Here is a 14,988-nt window from a genome sequence, read left to right as displayed (position 1 = left end):
TAAAAGACTTATGTAGAGGCATATTGGGATATTGATCCCAATTTTGGGGGTTATTAGGATGTTTCTCCTTAAGTTTATGGGGAACTTTACTTAATATTTTCAAACTTATTTTTTATATTTTATTTAGGTGCATTTAGATGGAAAAATTGTCTAAGTCAATCCAATTTGTGAAAAAACATTAAAACTAAAATATTAAAAGGAAAATATAAAATGAGACCATTTACTTTTTATACTAAGTGGTCATAATAATCTTGACTATTGGATGTAAAGTTCGGTAGCTACAATTATTATGCTCAAACTTCAAAAGAAATTTTTTCAAATTTTGTGATACATCCAAGCTATCAAATTTCCATCAAATGATTGTAAGAAATTGTGACCACCTTATATAAAAAGTAAATGGTATCATTGTATACAATCCCAATATTAAATATAATCATGGAACCTATGTTTTCTCTTTTAAATATTGATAGGGCCAAAGGTGCACACTATCTATATATTTAATTGAAATTTAGTAATAATGTAAGTTATATTTTGATATTTGTTTGAATGACAACTATCTTATCTTATTTGAAATTGACATATTCTACATAATATCATTTTGTTACGTGTTTGCGTTGTATATTATGTATATAATATTATATACTTTTTTTACTATTTTTAGTTATTTTTGTTAAAAATATATAATTTTCAATAAATTACTTTAAATACAGAAAAAAATATTTTTAAATACCCATATATTTTCTCACTACTTCCAACTATATTTTTTTGGGCTTATTTTTTTGTCTTTTTTTAGCCATGCCCTTAATGAAACTATATAAACGGCACGAACAAAAACTAATTAATTGATTATGAGGAAAAAAAGAACAATGTAAAAATAACAAGTGGCTTGTTCATAGCATAATATAAGCTCCTATTTTATTTCTACATATACAAATGTGTCATTGGAACATATGATGGTGGTAATTTTGTCAAAATGAGCAAATTCTCCTATAGAACCGGAGAGTTTGTATTGGTAGATAGAAGAGCCACACGTCTATTTCTTATTCGCTGTTAAAGAGGGCTTCCTGTTGTTCATGTCCTTCAGAGTTCAAAACTTCAATTCTCTGCATATGTTGCATGAGTTGAGTTTTGTAGAGTATTGCTCAAAGCACATTTAATGGACAACCGTTATGAAAAGTATCACAACAATGATTCGAAAGTTAAATGAAAGTATGCTAAGCCCTTTGTAGTATGCTGATGATTTCTTTTTAAGGGGCTTTTTTATACCTGAAAATATATGGTCTGTTAAATATGTTATTGACATAGTATATTATTTGTAAATGGATTGTTATTGTTTGGATAGTATTTAGATGCAACTTGAAAAATACATTGTTATTGTTTGGCTATGTTGGGAAGAAATAGGAAATGTATTACCAACATTTTATTAGCACATGCCTATAAACTATCATTTCTTTTCTTTTTGTCATAAAATTCCTCTAAAATGCAGAATTATCATTTCTTTCTTTTTTGTCACAAAATTCCACTAAAATACTAGATTAAAATAATTATCACATTATTTCAAAAAAAAATTTAATAATAACAATATCGCCATTCCAAAAAGATTTTTTAATAATAACTTATACCATTTTACAGTCATGACACTATTTTCTTCTTATTTTAAGTGCCTTTGGCACTTATATGCAATCACATGTTTTCTAATATGACATTGGGTTCAACATGATAAATCATTGCAACAATATGATTGGAATAGCATGATTTTATTATGGTAAGCCTTATTTTATTTTTTTTTATGTAGAAGTCTTTCAAGTGTCTCTCGATATAACTTCAAATAAACAATAAATTTATGATACTAATCTGTACAGTACGAATTAAAAAATGGGAATAAGTTTAATTAGTAAACTAAAAGGTTTGGTAATTGCAGTATAAAATTGTGAGGTATTGGAGAAGACTAAAGAGGTATGTTATTTCAATTGAGATTTTAGTAATCTCTTATGAGGATTATGTTGTGTGAAATTTTTTGTTATAATTGTATTGTGTAATTTATCATTGATTATTGATTTTTATTTTTATTATTTTGGATTATGTTGTGTGAAATTTTTTGTTATAATTGTGTTGTGTAATTTATCATTAATTATTGATTTTTATTTTTATTATTTTGGATTATGTTGTGTGAAATTTTTTGTTATAATTGTGTTATGTAATTTTTCATTGATTATTGATTTTTATTTTTATTATTTTTATTTTTATATGACACTGATGCCCTTTAGATGAGGGGAAGAGGTTAAAAGGTATGGAGCGTTTGATTGGTGGAATGTATAATTTACAAATATTCATGCCCCACCTTAATTTAGTCAGAAACCAGGGTTTTCACAAACTGTAATACTTTTGCGGTTAATACACAGGAGTAAAGCTACAATTTGGAAACCGCGGATTCTAGCAAGCCTAAGCTTTTGAACTTTGTGGAAGAGTTGTGGCTTCCAAATTTGGCAACCCCCTCTTTCACAAAACAAGTACCTCCAAATTGCTCGCTATTTTGGAAGTCGTAGCTCCAAAATAACAGTAAATAATGAATGTGATGGCTTGCATGCCCCTTATAGAAGGTATGGAATTTAGTATCATAATTTCTCTCAACGAAAGTATACTAAACCTTACTAACAATGCCTCCTCTCTCTCCCAACTATATGCATCTCTTCCTGTAAATCAGCATTTTAATACCTCATGACGATTTCTTATCCTTTATTGCCAATCCAGATGGAAATTGTTGGGGCTGAACCAGTTCTGGGATGGTATAGATCCCAGCTCCGTTCCACCTTAAAAAACCGCTTTATATGTACATATATTAAAACTTATCTAGTGTTTTCTTATGCCTCCTCCAAGTCACCATCGCATGAACCCCTATTTCAATTTTTATTTTATTTTTTTTATTTTTAAATATTTTGTTGATCATCGATTTGTACTGATCCAATGATCCAACATGAATCTGTAGGTGAACGATCCACCCTACTAATCCGAATTCTAAAACACTATTGTAGACTATGACCACCCCAAATAGACAATTGACAAAAAGTTAGTTGGGGATGTGATCTTGGTAACATTGACCTACAAATAAATGACAATAGACTTTTGGGCTAAAGATAGCAACTATCATCATAATCGTCAGAGCATTTCCCTAATTAATTGGGTTGGCTACACGAATCCTAGTCCATCATTCTATATTGTTAAGGGTTACACACTCAGTAAGGCCATATGTCCGCGTATCTTTTCTCACTACATTCAACCATGTCTATTTGGCCCACTCTTTGCCATTTTTTAGCCTTCTACTTGAACTAACTGGTACCTCCTAAGAGGTGTTGTACTTGGTCTGCACAGCACAATATTAGCCTACCTAACTCTACTTTCTTTCATCTTATTGTCTATTGGTACTACACTTAAATTCTCCCGAATGTATTCGTTTTGAATTCAATCTCTTTTTGTCTTGCCACTCATCCGTCTCAACTAAACTCATTTTATGGTATGTTGTTTTGTGACCGCCAAACATTCCACCCCACAAAGCAAAGCTGGTATCACAATTATCCTACTTATCCTTTAGCTTCATTGGTATGCATCGATCGCATAAAAACTCTACTTGCCCATATCCACTTTGCTCATTCAGATCTAATTATATGCGCCTTCCTCAATATCTTTATTTTCCTAGATTATTGACCTAAGATACTAAAAGTACACTTTTTCGGTACTTATTAGTCGACAAGCTTAACTACGCCCTCGTCTCTACTCTTATTATTATTAAATTTGCATTCCATATAATCTATCTTTGTTTGGCTAATTTAAAACATTTAGATTCTAGTTCCTCTCTCTGAAGTTTTAACATTGTGTTGATGCCATCTCGGGTTTCATCGATCAAAACTTGTGTGCCACGAAAATAGTGTGCATTATAGTGTTAATATAGAGTGGAGCACTAGACCTCTAATCATAGTGGTGCCAATTAAATTATATATATATATGGAAAAGATGGGATTAGCCCATTAGCTCATATGAACATATGAGCCCAACGTCTCAGATTGATTTTGGGCCGATCTGACTACCACGAATGTCTGGTAGTATTTGAATTTTAGTTTTTTTTTTTTCTAGAAATCTAAATCACTTGAAATTTTAGGCGTGTGTTCATAAAAAATAGGTGAATCTTCGAAAAATATCATAAAAATATTTTACATGAAATAAATTAATCAAAATACCCCCGAAAAGCTTTGGGGGGTATTTTGGTCATTTTTTGTTAATAATTTTTTTTATATATATTTTTATTAGGTGCGTCTTGATGAGAAGAACATACATCTAAAATTTTAAGTGATATGGATATGTAGAAAAATAAATAAAATTCAAGTACTACCAGACATCGGTGATCATCAGATCGACCCAGATTCAATCTGGGCCGTTGGGCTCATATGTTCATATGAGCCAGTGAGCTAATCCCATCTTTTCCAATATATATATATATATATATATATATATATATATGAAAAATATGAAAAACGCCTATAGGCAAATTATTACAGTGTTTCGCCCCCGTAACAGACATGCTATCATGCTATGTCTGTGACGGTTTTGCCTAAAAACTGCCATGGACCTACGAGCCATGGCGGTCCCCATACACTTTTGTCTCAAATTTGCGTGAAAAAAATCCTCATCATGGATATGCTATATCTATGACAAACTGCCCAAGGACATGTTATGTTCGTGATGGTCTTTAATACACGCTGTCCAAAAAAATAGGATGGCACCGAGCCTATAAGTGAAAATACTGTTCATTTTCACCAATAGGCATTTTGTATATATATATATATATATATATATATATATATATAGTAATGACACTATGAGACCCTCCCACACCCAAATGATCACCATTAATTTTGACACAGATTTCTATAAAAGTTATGACATAGGTGTGGGACTTGGGTGAATGAGTTTATTGATAACTTTTATAGATATTTGTGTCAAGAATTAATGGTGATCCTTTGGGGTCCTAGTTACATGGGTGTGAGAGGGTATCATAATATCATTACTCACATATATACAAGGCTAGGCCCCTAAACAATCAAGGTAAGACACACCTTCAAACATTGTCGAAAAATGTCGTTTCAATACTGAAAATCTTTATGATGGCTTAAAAAACTATTTTCATCTCTAATTATAAAATTTAAAGCTTAAAAAATAGTGTAGATTAAGTATATCTATGAATACTTGAAAATCTTGAAATTTGACAGTCCTATTTAAATGTTATAGATTCCAATTTTTTTTATGTCCATGGATCACAAGGTCGAGATGATCGGATTTGAGGATTTTTCGACATCAAAACAACTTTTTCTAGTGAATTTTTGAGGTAAGCCTTAATTCAATTGTTTCTGGCCATGGATCTCTAATTACTAAGCCTCAGTTTAATTTTCCTAGTGAAATTACCATGCATGGGTGATTTAAGTGTCTCCCACCACTCTTTGTGGCAGGGTCCTGTAGGATCACTACTATTTTTTTTAACATGGGTGATTTAAGTGTCGTTTGAGACACTTAAATGTTCATCTCTCTGCCTTTCTCTCTCACACAAAAGAAATAGAGGCCCTTACATGTCTCTCTTTCTCTCTCCAAAGATGGAGGCCCCAACACCTCTCTCTTCAGCCAATGTTCCTTTATCTCACAGCCTATATTCTCTCTCTCTCTTGCCTCTCACCACCATCTCTCTCTCCCTCACGGCCTCCGTCCTCTCTCGGCCGTCCCCTGCACCTCTCTCTCTGTCTCTCCGTCTCTCCGTCAGGCCTCCATCCTCTCTCAGCCCTCCCCTGCACTTCTCTCTCTCTCTCTCTCTCTCTCTCTCTCTCTCTCTCTCTCTCTCTCTTTGTACAAAATAACTCCTGTCATAGCTTCCTGCACTCACAAAGTTTGTCACTCTCTGTACAAAATAACTCCCCTCATGGCTTCATGCACTCACAAAGTTTGTCAACTACACAAAAGCCCCACACCATCTCTCCTTCGCAACTTTTCACTCTCTACAATTTCTTTCTCCATATCATGGCTCAACACATCAGAACCATCTTCAACCAAACACCCAGCAAGTGCTTTTCATTTCTAGCTCATACAGGCAATCCTCAACAAAATGTGTGCCTTTTTGAGTAATGTCTTAGAAGAAATCATAAATGGCTTAGCATCAATTGGGTTTGATAGTGAATCGCTAAGTGTTTCTCAAATAAATCACAAATGATAGTTCCATCTTAGGATGGATGGTGATCTATAGGTGTCCTATGCCACTATTTGTGGTAGGGTCCTATAGAATCATTTTCTTATAAAAAATGATAGTTTATCGTAAATTTAGTTCATTTTATTAAATTATACATGCATCATGCTTTGGTTAAATAATCTAAGCATTTTTTTAAGATCTCTCTCTTAAAAATTAATAATAAATATTTAAATTACAAAATTAATTAATAGTTTTTCTATTCCAAAGGCATGATTACCATCACAAGTACTACATGCTAGACCCTATTTTAGTTATCTTTCCCACGTTGCATTAGCCATTTCATCATATAAATCTTTAGCAATGTCATTTTTACTCTGGTAACTTATGATCTCTTGCATCATCCAATCAACACTTTTTAATGCATCATTTTCTCGACTCTTTTTTTTTTTTTCTTTTTTTTTTTTTTTGACAAAAATCACTTTCCCTTGACTCCTTATTAGTGACAACACCTCTTGTCATCTTGATATAGTTAGGCAAGATACATGTTTACAAAATGATGCTGACTTGTACTTTGAATGGATAGCAAATTGACCTGTGTAAGGGAAGGGAAACATGAATTCCATAAACCAAATGTGCACCTCAATGGCATTACTCAATGATGAGAGTCAAAAATTAAATAGTTCATCTCTTGTACTCGGATTATTACCACCTCAATAATATTAAAGATGGCAATGAGTTGTACCGTATGGCATCATAAAGCAATCCATGTTGGGATAGCCTGTATCTATAAGTAGATTTTAGCTAGAACAAATATGGCTACTACGTCAAGGAGTGCACTGTAAAATTTTTTATAAAGTTGCTATGCATGAAATTATATTCAATATTGTATGAAGGTATTCTTAATGGATTAGAAAACTTATCTATTGCAAAGTGTAAAATACTAGAGTCCAAAGCAGATCCTTCCCATCCAGCAAGCACATATTGAAAAGTCTACGTTAAATTATGGGATATCTGATCTTTCTTCTTATGGAATTAAGGATGATATTATATTTGACATAAATTGAGAATTTGTCCCATCAAGAACTCCGACACAATCATATCAATATTATGCCAAGGCATATTAAATAAGGTAAAAATATACAATAGAAATAACATGAAGTTTGTTGACACCTTCTGTACCTTAAAAAAAGCAGCAAATATGGCATCGCCTGAGATAGAAGGATCAATGGTGCTATTCAGGGCAACAAATACTCCCCTCGTAAGCCTAGTATTGCATTCAACACATTATTGAAATGTCTACTAATTTTGATAGCGAATTTGCAATACTCTATTAGTGCGACTCTGTGTTACAATGTTCAAGAAAATTGCAAATTATTCTTCTATCATTGTATTCTGATTATCACAAAGCAGGAACCTCTGTTGAAAAATGTCACACAATCTAAAAAACAGGTATCGACTTTCATATATAATAGATCAAAACTTCATCTATATACAGTCATTATGAACTCAACTAAGGCAGCCTAGTTACTTGTAAGGTGTGAACTCGAATAGGTTGCTTTTCAATCAATTCTAGCGACAAAGTGCTCATGGGCAAAGAACTAACGTAACAATTATGCATAAACTTTTTCTAGTTCCATGACAATACAACTTCCTGTACTGATAATTACAAAAGAGATCCTTATATTTCCATGGAGCTTTTATGTGTTAATATGGACGTTACAATCTTTCAAGATAAGAAAATCTATATAAAATAAAACCATCTTTCAATAATAATAAGAAAGGATATGGGAGAAAAATATGAAAATATTGAATAAGAAAAGTATTGAATAAAGAAAAAACAAGCACATTATAAAAAAAAATCTTGATAAAACAAAAGCACATCATTAAAATACTCCATCACTGGTAGTCATTGCTTAATGGAAAACAAGACAAAATAAGGGAAAGGGCAACCACACTACTTAAACTCTTTTATAAATAGTGCTCTCTTTTTAATATGTATAATGATATATAAATTAAGTGCTCTATAAATAGATCTCTCTTATAAAAGGACATCTATCAAATGAAATAGTCTATAATTTTTTTTACGATTAATTATATTTATTTATTTTTATGATTTAATATATTTTAAGATTAATTATATTTATTTATTTTTATATAATATACAAACATAAAGTGCATATAATCAATCTTTAATTACATACAATTACAAAAATAAAATTTCATATAATAATTTACAAAAATTGATGTAATTATATAAAATTATTGTTTATTTATGTTAATAACTTAATATAATTATGTTAAATTTATATTAATGTAATTATTTTTATACACATTAAAATTATTTTAAAATTATATGGAAGTGTTTTCTAATATTTTTAAATTATTTTGATGTAATATTATAATACTATATCATAATTAATGGTTATACAAATATCTAGATTATAATAATAGTATATTATAATCAAAACAAAATTATATTAATGTTAACTTAACATAAGTTCATATAGGGAAAGAACACCTAAATATATTTGCATATTGATGAAAAAAATGAAAGTTAATAATGTAGTACCTCATTTCTTATTTGATTCCTTAAAAACAACATTTATAATGATTTTTAATAATATTTTTGGATGTTTTTTATTGCCGAAGCCAACCGATTCCCGATCCGAACTGTCGATTCAGCGTTTCAAATGATTTTTTGGGTTGCCTGATCTAGAGCACCGATCCGTTTTTTAAACCACAGGAAATTGGCGATTGAGAGCTGCACATTATACCCACTTTAATCGACCAAAATTTATGCAATCTTCTATTAAAAAATGACACACCTTAACCATATGATATTGTACGTGGTGGGTTGGACGTTTGTGACGATTGTATTCCCAAGGCAGTGGTCTCATTCCATGTAACCCCTCACTAAAAGGAAACATATATGATGAGACTAGTGATTTAAAAATCGGCGAGTCGCAACGGACTCCCTCGAGTTGGTACGGGAATCGGTTACCCCGTACCGATTCCAGTGTAAAATTGGGAACTGTCCGGTTCTAGAGTGAACTGCTTGTGACATCATTCACGGGTGTAAAACCAGAAACAGCCCGGTTCTAGAGTGAACCGCTTGTGACATCATACATGGGTGAAAATCGCCTGTATGATGTCATATAACCGATTTCAATGTAAAACCGGTAGGTCTTGTGACGTCATACATGGCACATAACCGATTCCAGTGTAAAATCGTGAACCGCCCGGTTCACAGGCCGGTTCTAGAGTGAACCGCTTGTGATGTCATACACGGGTGAAAAGAGTGAACCGCTTGTGACGTCATACACGGGTGAAAATCGCCCGTATGATGTCAGATAAAATCACCCGTTTGACGTCACATAACAAGTTCGCACGTGCCAAAACAACACCAATTCTCTGTAGTCGACACGTGCGACTATAGTTTCCCACCGGCCGCGCGTGGATGGCAGCCTCTGACGCACGCGTACAACACTTTTGAAACTTACAAAGCAATTTATAGACGCAAAACTAAAACTCGATGTTGGATATAGGATAATTCCCCATGGTGTGTTAAATTATGATGGACTTTGGATAAGTACTGTTAACATAGAAAGCAATTACACTTGTGTTGATGTGGTGGAGTGGTTATCACTTCCACGGTAGAGCCTTCATTTCTCAAGTTTGATTTTGCCTTGAACACATGTTATTTTTTTTTTGTTGACAAAAAAAATAAGTAAAAAATGACTTTTTTTTTTTAATTCTCTCTCTTTCTATTAACAATCTTTTTTATTAAATTTATTCTATAAATCTAAAATTCTAATTTTTTTTTAAATAAATTTAATCCATTTGAAATCTCTCTCTTTCTATTAACAATATATTTTACTAATTTTTTCTAGAAATCTAAAAAATTAAAATTTTGAAAATTAAAGTGTTCTTTCAAAAATTGGTATGCATTCTAATAATTTATAACCAAATTTTTTATTTTATTTATTAATTTTTGCATTATAAATCATGTAATTTATTATCTTTCGTACAATTCTCAATAATACATTTTAAATTGGATCGTATTACAAAATATTTTGGATTTGTTATTATTTGTATAATAATTTTATTATAAAATTTAAACCAACAATTTTAATTTCAGCATATAACATTACAGTAGATAGGTTATAATAAATTTGGATTATAGTTAATTAGTTTGTAATATTTCAGCATATAACATTACAGTTAGATAGGTTGTAATAAATTTGGATTATAGTTAATTAGTTTGTAATAATTTGGGTTTTTTTAGGGGATTAGGGCTTTCCGCCAATTTGAGATTTTGATGGCCATTTTTTATCGATTAAATCTACTCTTTACAGTAGTCCATGTATGATTATATATTTTATTTATGATAATTATATGATTTTTCTTATGAATTTAATGGTTAACATAAGTTTATACAAAGAAAAAACATATCAATATTCACAAATAGATGAAAAAAGTGAAGTTAACAATGGAGTACCCTCATTTCTTATTGGATTCCTAAAAGACAGTATTTGTAATTAATTTTAATAATTTTTTTGGATTTTTTTAGAGCTTAATCCGACTGAGTCGGCCGATTCCCGTTCCGGATCACCAATTCACTGATGGATTTTTAAAGTGCCTGATCCGAGGCACTGATCCGTTTTTTAAATCATTGGATGAGACCATTTATTTTTTATACAAAGAGGTCACAATCCTCATGACCGTTATATTTGAAAATGGGTTGTTGAGGATATGTTACTGTTTGGGCACAAAGTCCCAAATAAAATTTCCCCAATATTGTGACGCCCTTATATATGGAAAAAATTTATATAAGGTTGCAACCTTAAAACATAACATTAAGGTACAACTCAAAAATCCATCGAAAAAGGTTGTCTTGATGTTGAAAAACCCTATAATTGATCATCTCGACATTAATATATATGAATATGTGTAAAAAGTAAAGATTTGGAGTGCATCTTGCAGCTCATTATCTAGACCGTCCATTTTCAAATATTTATAGATCTACTTGATTTGAACTATTTTTAGAGTTTAAAAATTCATAATTAGATTTGAAAATGGATTATAAAGCCATCATAAGAAATTTTTATACCGAAATTATATCTTATGATAAATTTTGGATGTGCATCTTTCTTGGATTGTTTAAAGTCACAACCTTATATAAACCACACCCCTTATATATTGGATTTGACATTTAATGATTAAAAGTACTCGTGACATTGTTGTACAAAAAATAATGCCTTTTAATAGACAATCCCCTTAAAAAATAAAAATAAAAATAAAAAAAGAAAAAAAAAAAGGAGAGAGAAATCAGTAGAGATTTTTTGGTCCCTACCTTTTTTTTATGAGAATAGAATAGAGTAAGAGACCTCATCATGGGTCGGCAAAGGGTAAGTCTGACAATCCTCTCCCCAAAATATCTTGGTTTTGCATAAATGTCCCCCTCCCTCATCAAATGTTGAACTAGGGATTTAAAAAACAGCGAGTCGACTCGGAATCGCCCGAGTCGTCATGGAAATCGATCACCCCGTGTCGGTTCTTATGAAATACCGAAAATCGAGGGTGTCTAGAGTGGAATCACCGGTTCTCAACAATATGCTACAGTGAGCGATATGCTACAGTGAATCCGGTGATATGCTACACAGCCGCCGATATCCAATATTCTACAGTGAATCGGGCGATATGCTACACAGTCCCCCCTGATATCCAATATATGCTACAGTGAATCAGGCGATATGCTACACAGTCCCCCCCCCCGATGTCGAATATCTGCTACAGTGAGCGATACGCTACCGTGAATCTGGCGATATGCTACATAGCCGCTGATGTCCAATATTGGCTACAGTGAATCAGGCGATATGCTACACAACCACCGATATCCAATATTCACTACAGTGAATCGGGCGATATGCTACACAACCACCGATATCCAATATCCGCTACAGTGAATCGGGCGATATGCTACACAACCGCCGATATCCAACATCCGCTACAGTGAATCGGGCGATATGCTACACAACCGCCGCTATCCAATATCCGCTACAGTGAATCGGGCGATATGCTACAGAGCCATGTCGACCACCCTGTGTCGGTTCTTATGGAATACCGAAAATCGATCGTGTCGATCACCCCGTGTCGGTTCCTATGGAATATCGAAAATGTGTCGGTTCCTATGGAATATCGGAAATCGATCGAGCGTGTCTAGAGAGGAATTATCAGTTCTCAGCGATATGCTACACAACCGTCGATATCCAATATCTGCTATAGTGAATCGAGCGTCGGTTCTTAACGATATGCTACACAGTTGTCGATATCCAATATCTGCTACAGCGAATCGAGTGTCGGTTCTTAACGATATGCTACACAGTCGTCGATATCCAATATCCGCTACAGTGAATCGGGCACCAGTTCTCAACAATATGCTACACACAGTCGCACGATATCCAATATACACTACAATGAATTGGGCGATATGCTATACACGTGGCACCTAAAACCTACCGAAATTAAATATATGCAACTTGTCGTGCGATATCCAATATACACTACAGTGAATCGGGCGATATGTTGTACACGTGGCACCTCAAACCCGCCGAAATTAAATATATGCAACCTTACTACGATATGCTATACAGTCGCCGATATCCAATATCCGCTACAGTGAATCGGGCGCCAGTTCTCAACGATATGCTACACACAGTCGCACGATATCCAACATACACTACAGTGAATCGGGCGATATGCTATACACGTGGCACCTCAAACCCGCCGAAATTAAATATATGCAACCTCAGTGAATCGGATATGCTACACAGTTGTGCGATATCCAATATGCGCTACAGTGATATGAATATATGCTACACATGGCAACCTCAAACCCGTTGAAATGCAGCTCACCTCAAATGTGGTATGGGTTGCCCAAGTGCTTTTATGCATGCAAGAAGAGTCCTTGTCACACAACTATTTATAGAGAGAAATGTTACACTCGTCCTTCGATGTGGGACTAATATAGTGTTGAGAGTTGAGACAATAATATAATATATATATTTATTATAGAAAGAAAAGCACCATACGGTGATATGGTGCAATTGATTATCACTACGGATTTCAGCTCAAGCATCTCAAGTTTCGAACCATCTGGGCCCTATCTAAAAAAAGGGAAAAAAATAAAATAAAAAGTAATACAATAAGCATTTTGGTAAAAAAAAAGCAAAAACAGGAATACAACATCTTTTTATTTTTCTTGTAAAAAAAAGTAAAACAATAAAATAAAAGGTACCTTGGCAGCACATTTTTCTTATAAAAAAAAAGAGAAAAAGGTAATACAATAAGCAAAACAAATGCAATGCAACATCTTCTTATTTTTCTTGTCAAAAAAATAAAATAAAAGGTAATACAACAAGTATCATATTTTTCTTGTAAGAAAAAAAAAAAAAAGTAATACAACAAGTATTTATAGTTAAAAAAAATAAAAGGTATTTCTCAATACAACATGTATTTCTTAATACAACCTAGGAATAAATGATGTTGTTATATTTTTATTTTTATAACATGGTGAAATCTCTTTCTCTGCTAACAATCTCTTCCACTAATTTATTCTAGAAACCTAAAAAATTAAAAATTTGAAAAATTAAAGTGTTATTTCAAAAATTGGTATGCATTCTAATAATTTCTATATTGATAACCAAATATTTTATTTCATTTATTAATTTATTTTCATTATAAATTATGTAATGTATTGTTTTTCTTACAGTTGTCAATAATATATTTTAAATTAGATGATATTATAAGATATTACGGATTTGTTATTATTTGTATAATAAAATAATTATAAAATAAAACCAACAATTTCAATTTCAATATATAATATTATAATTCGTTAGGTTGTAATAATTTTGGATTATATTTAGTTAGGTTGTAATGATTTGGGTTTTTTTTTAGTGGATTAGGGTTTTCTGTCAATTCGAGATTTTAGTGGCTATTTTTTCATCGATTTAATCCATTATTTTTATTGTAGTTCATGTATGATTATAGGAAATAATTTATATAAGGATGGAACCTTATAATGTAGAATTATGGATGCACCTTAAAAATCCATAGGAAAATGTAGTTTTTAGTGTTGAAAAACCATTGATTGATCATCTCGACATCGAGATATATGACCACGAAAAATAAAGAGATTTTAAGTATAAGAAATAATGCATTTTACAACATATTATCTACACCGTCCATTTTCAAGATTTTCATATGTTTATAGATCTACTTGATTTTAACCATTTTTTAAATTTAAAATTTTATAATTAGATATAAAAATAGATTTTGAGATAATCCTAAGAACTTTTTACATCAAAATTATATACCATAATAAAAATTGAAGGTGCACCGTACCTCTACAGCTATGGATGTATCCGTATGCCAACTGCACCTATGATTATATACTTCATCCATGATAATTCTATTATTTTTTTTTGTGATCAAATTTCATAGTTAATATAAGTTCATATAGGAAAAGAACATATCAATATTCGCAAATTGATGAAAAAAATGAAATTTAATAATGTAATACCTAAATTTTTTATTGGATTATTAAAAAATAACATTTATAATGAATTTTAATAATTATTTGAATTTTTTTAAAGCTTAATTTGATCAGTACAACTAGTTTTCAATCTGAAACGTCGATTCACCGATCCACATGGATTTTTAGTTTTTAATCCGAAACGTCGATTCACCGATCGAGATGGATT

This window comes from Amborella trichopoda, chromosome 7 (genome assembly GCF_054954075.1).
Source record: "Amborella trichopoda isolate Santa Cruz 75 chromosome 7, AtrichopodaSantaCruz75HAP2 v2.0, whole genome shotgun sequence".
In the NCBI taxonomy this organism is placed as follows: domain Eukaryota; kingdom Viridiplantae; phylum Streptophyta; class Magnoliopsida; order Amborellales; family Amborellaceae; genus Amborella; species Amborella trichopoda.
The sequence above is the reverse complement of the archived record's forward strand: the minus strand, read 5'-3'. Positions refer to the sequence as shown.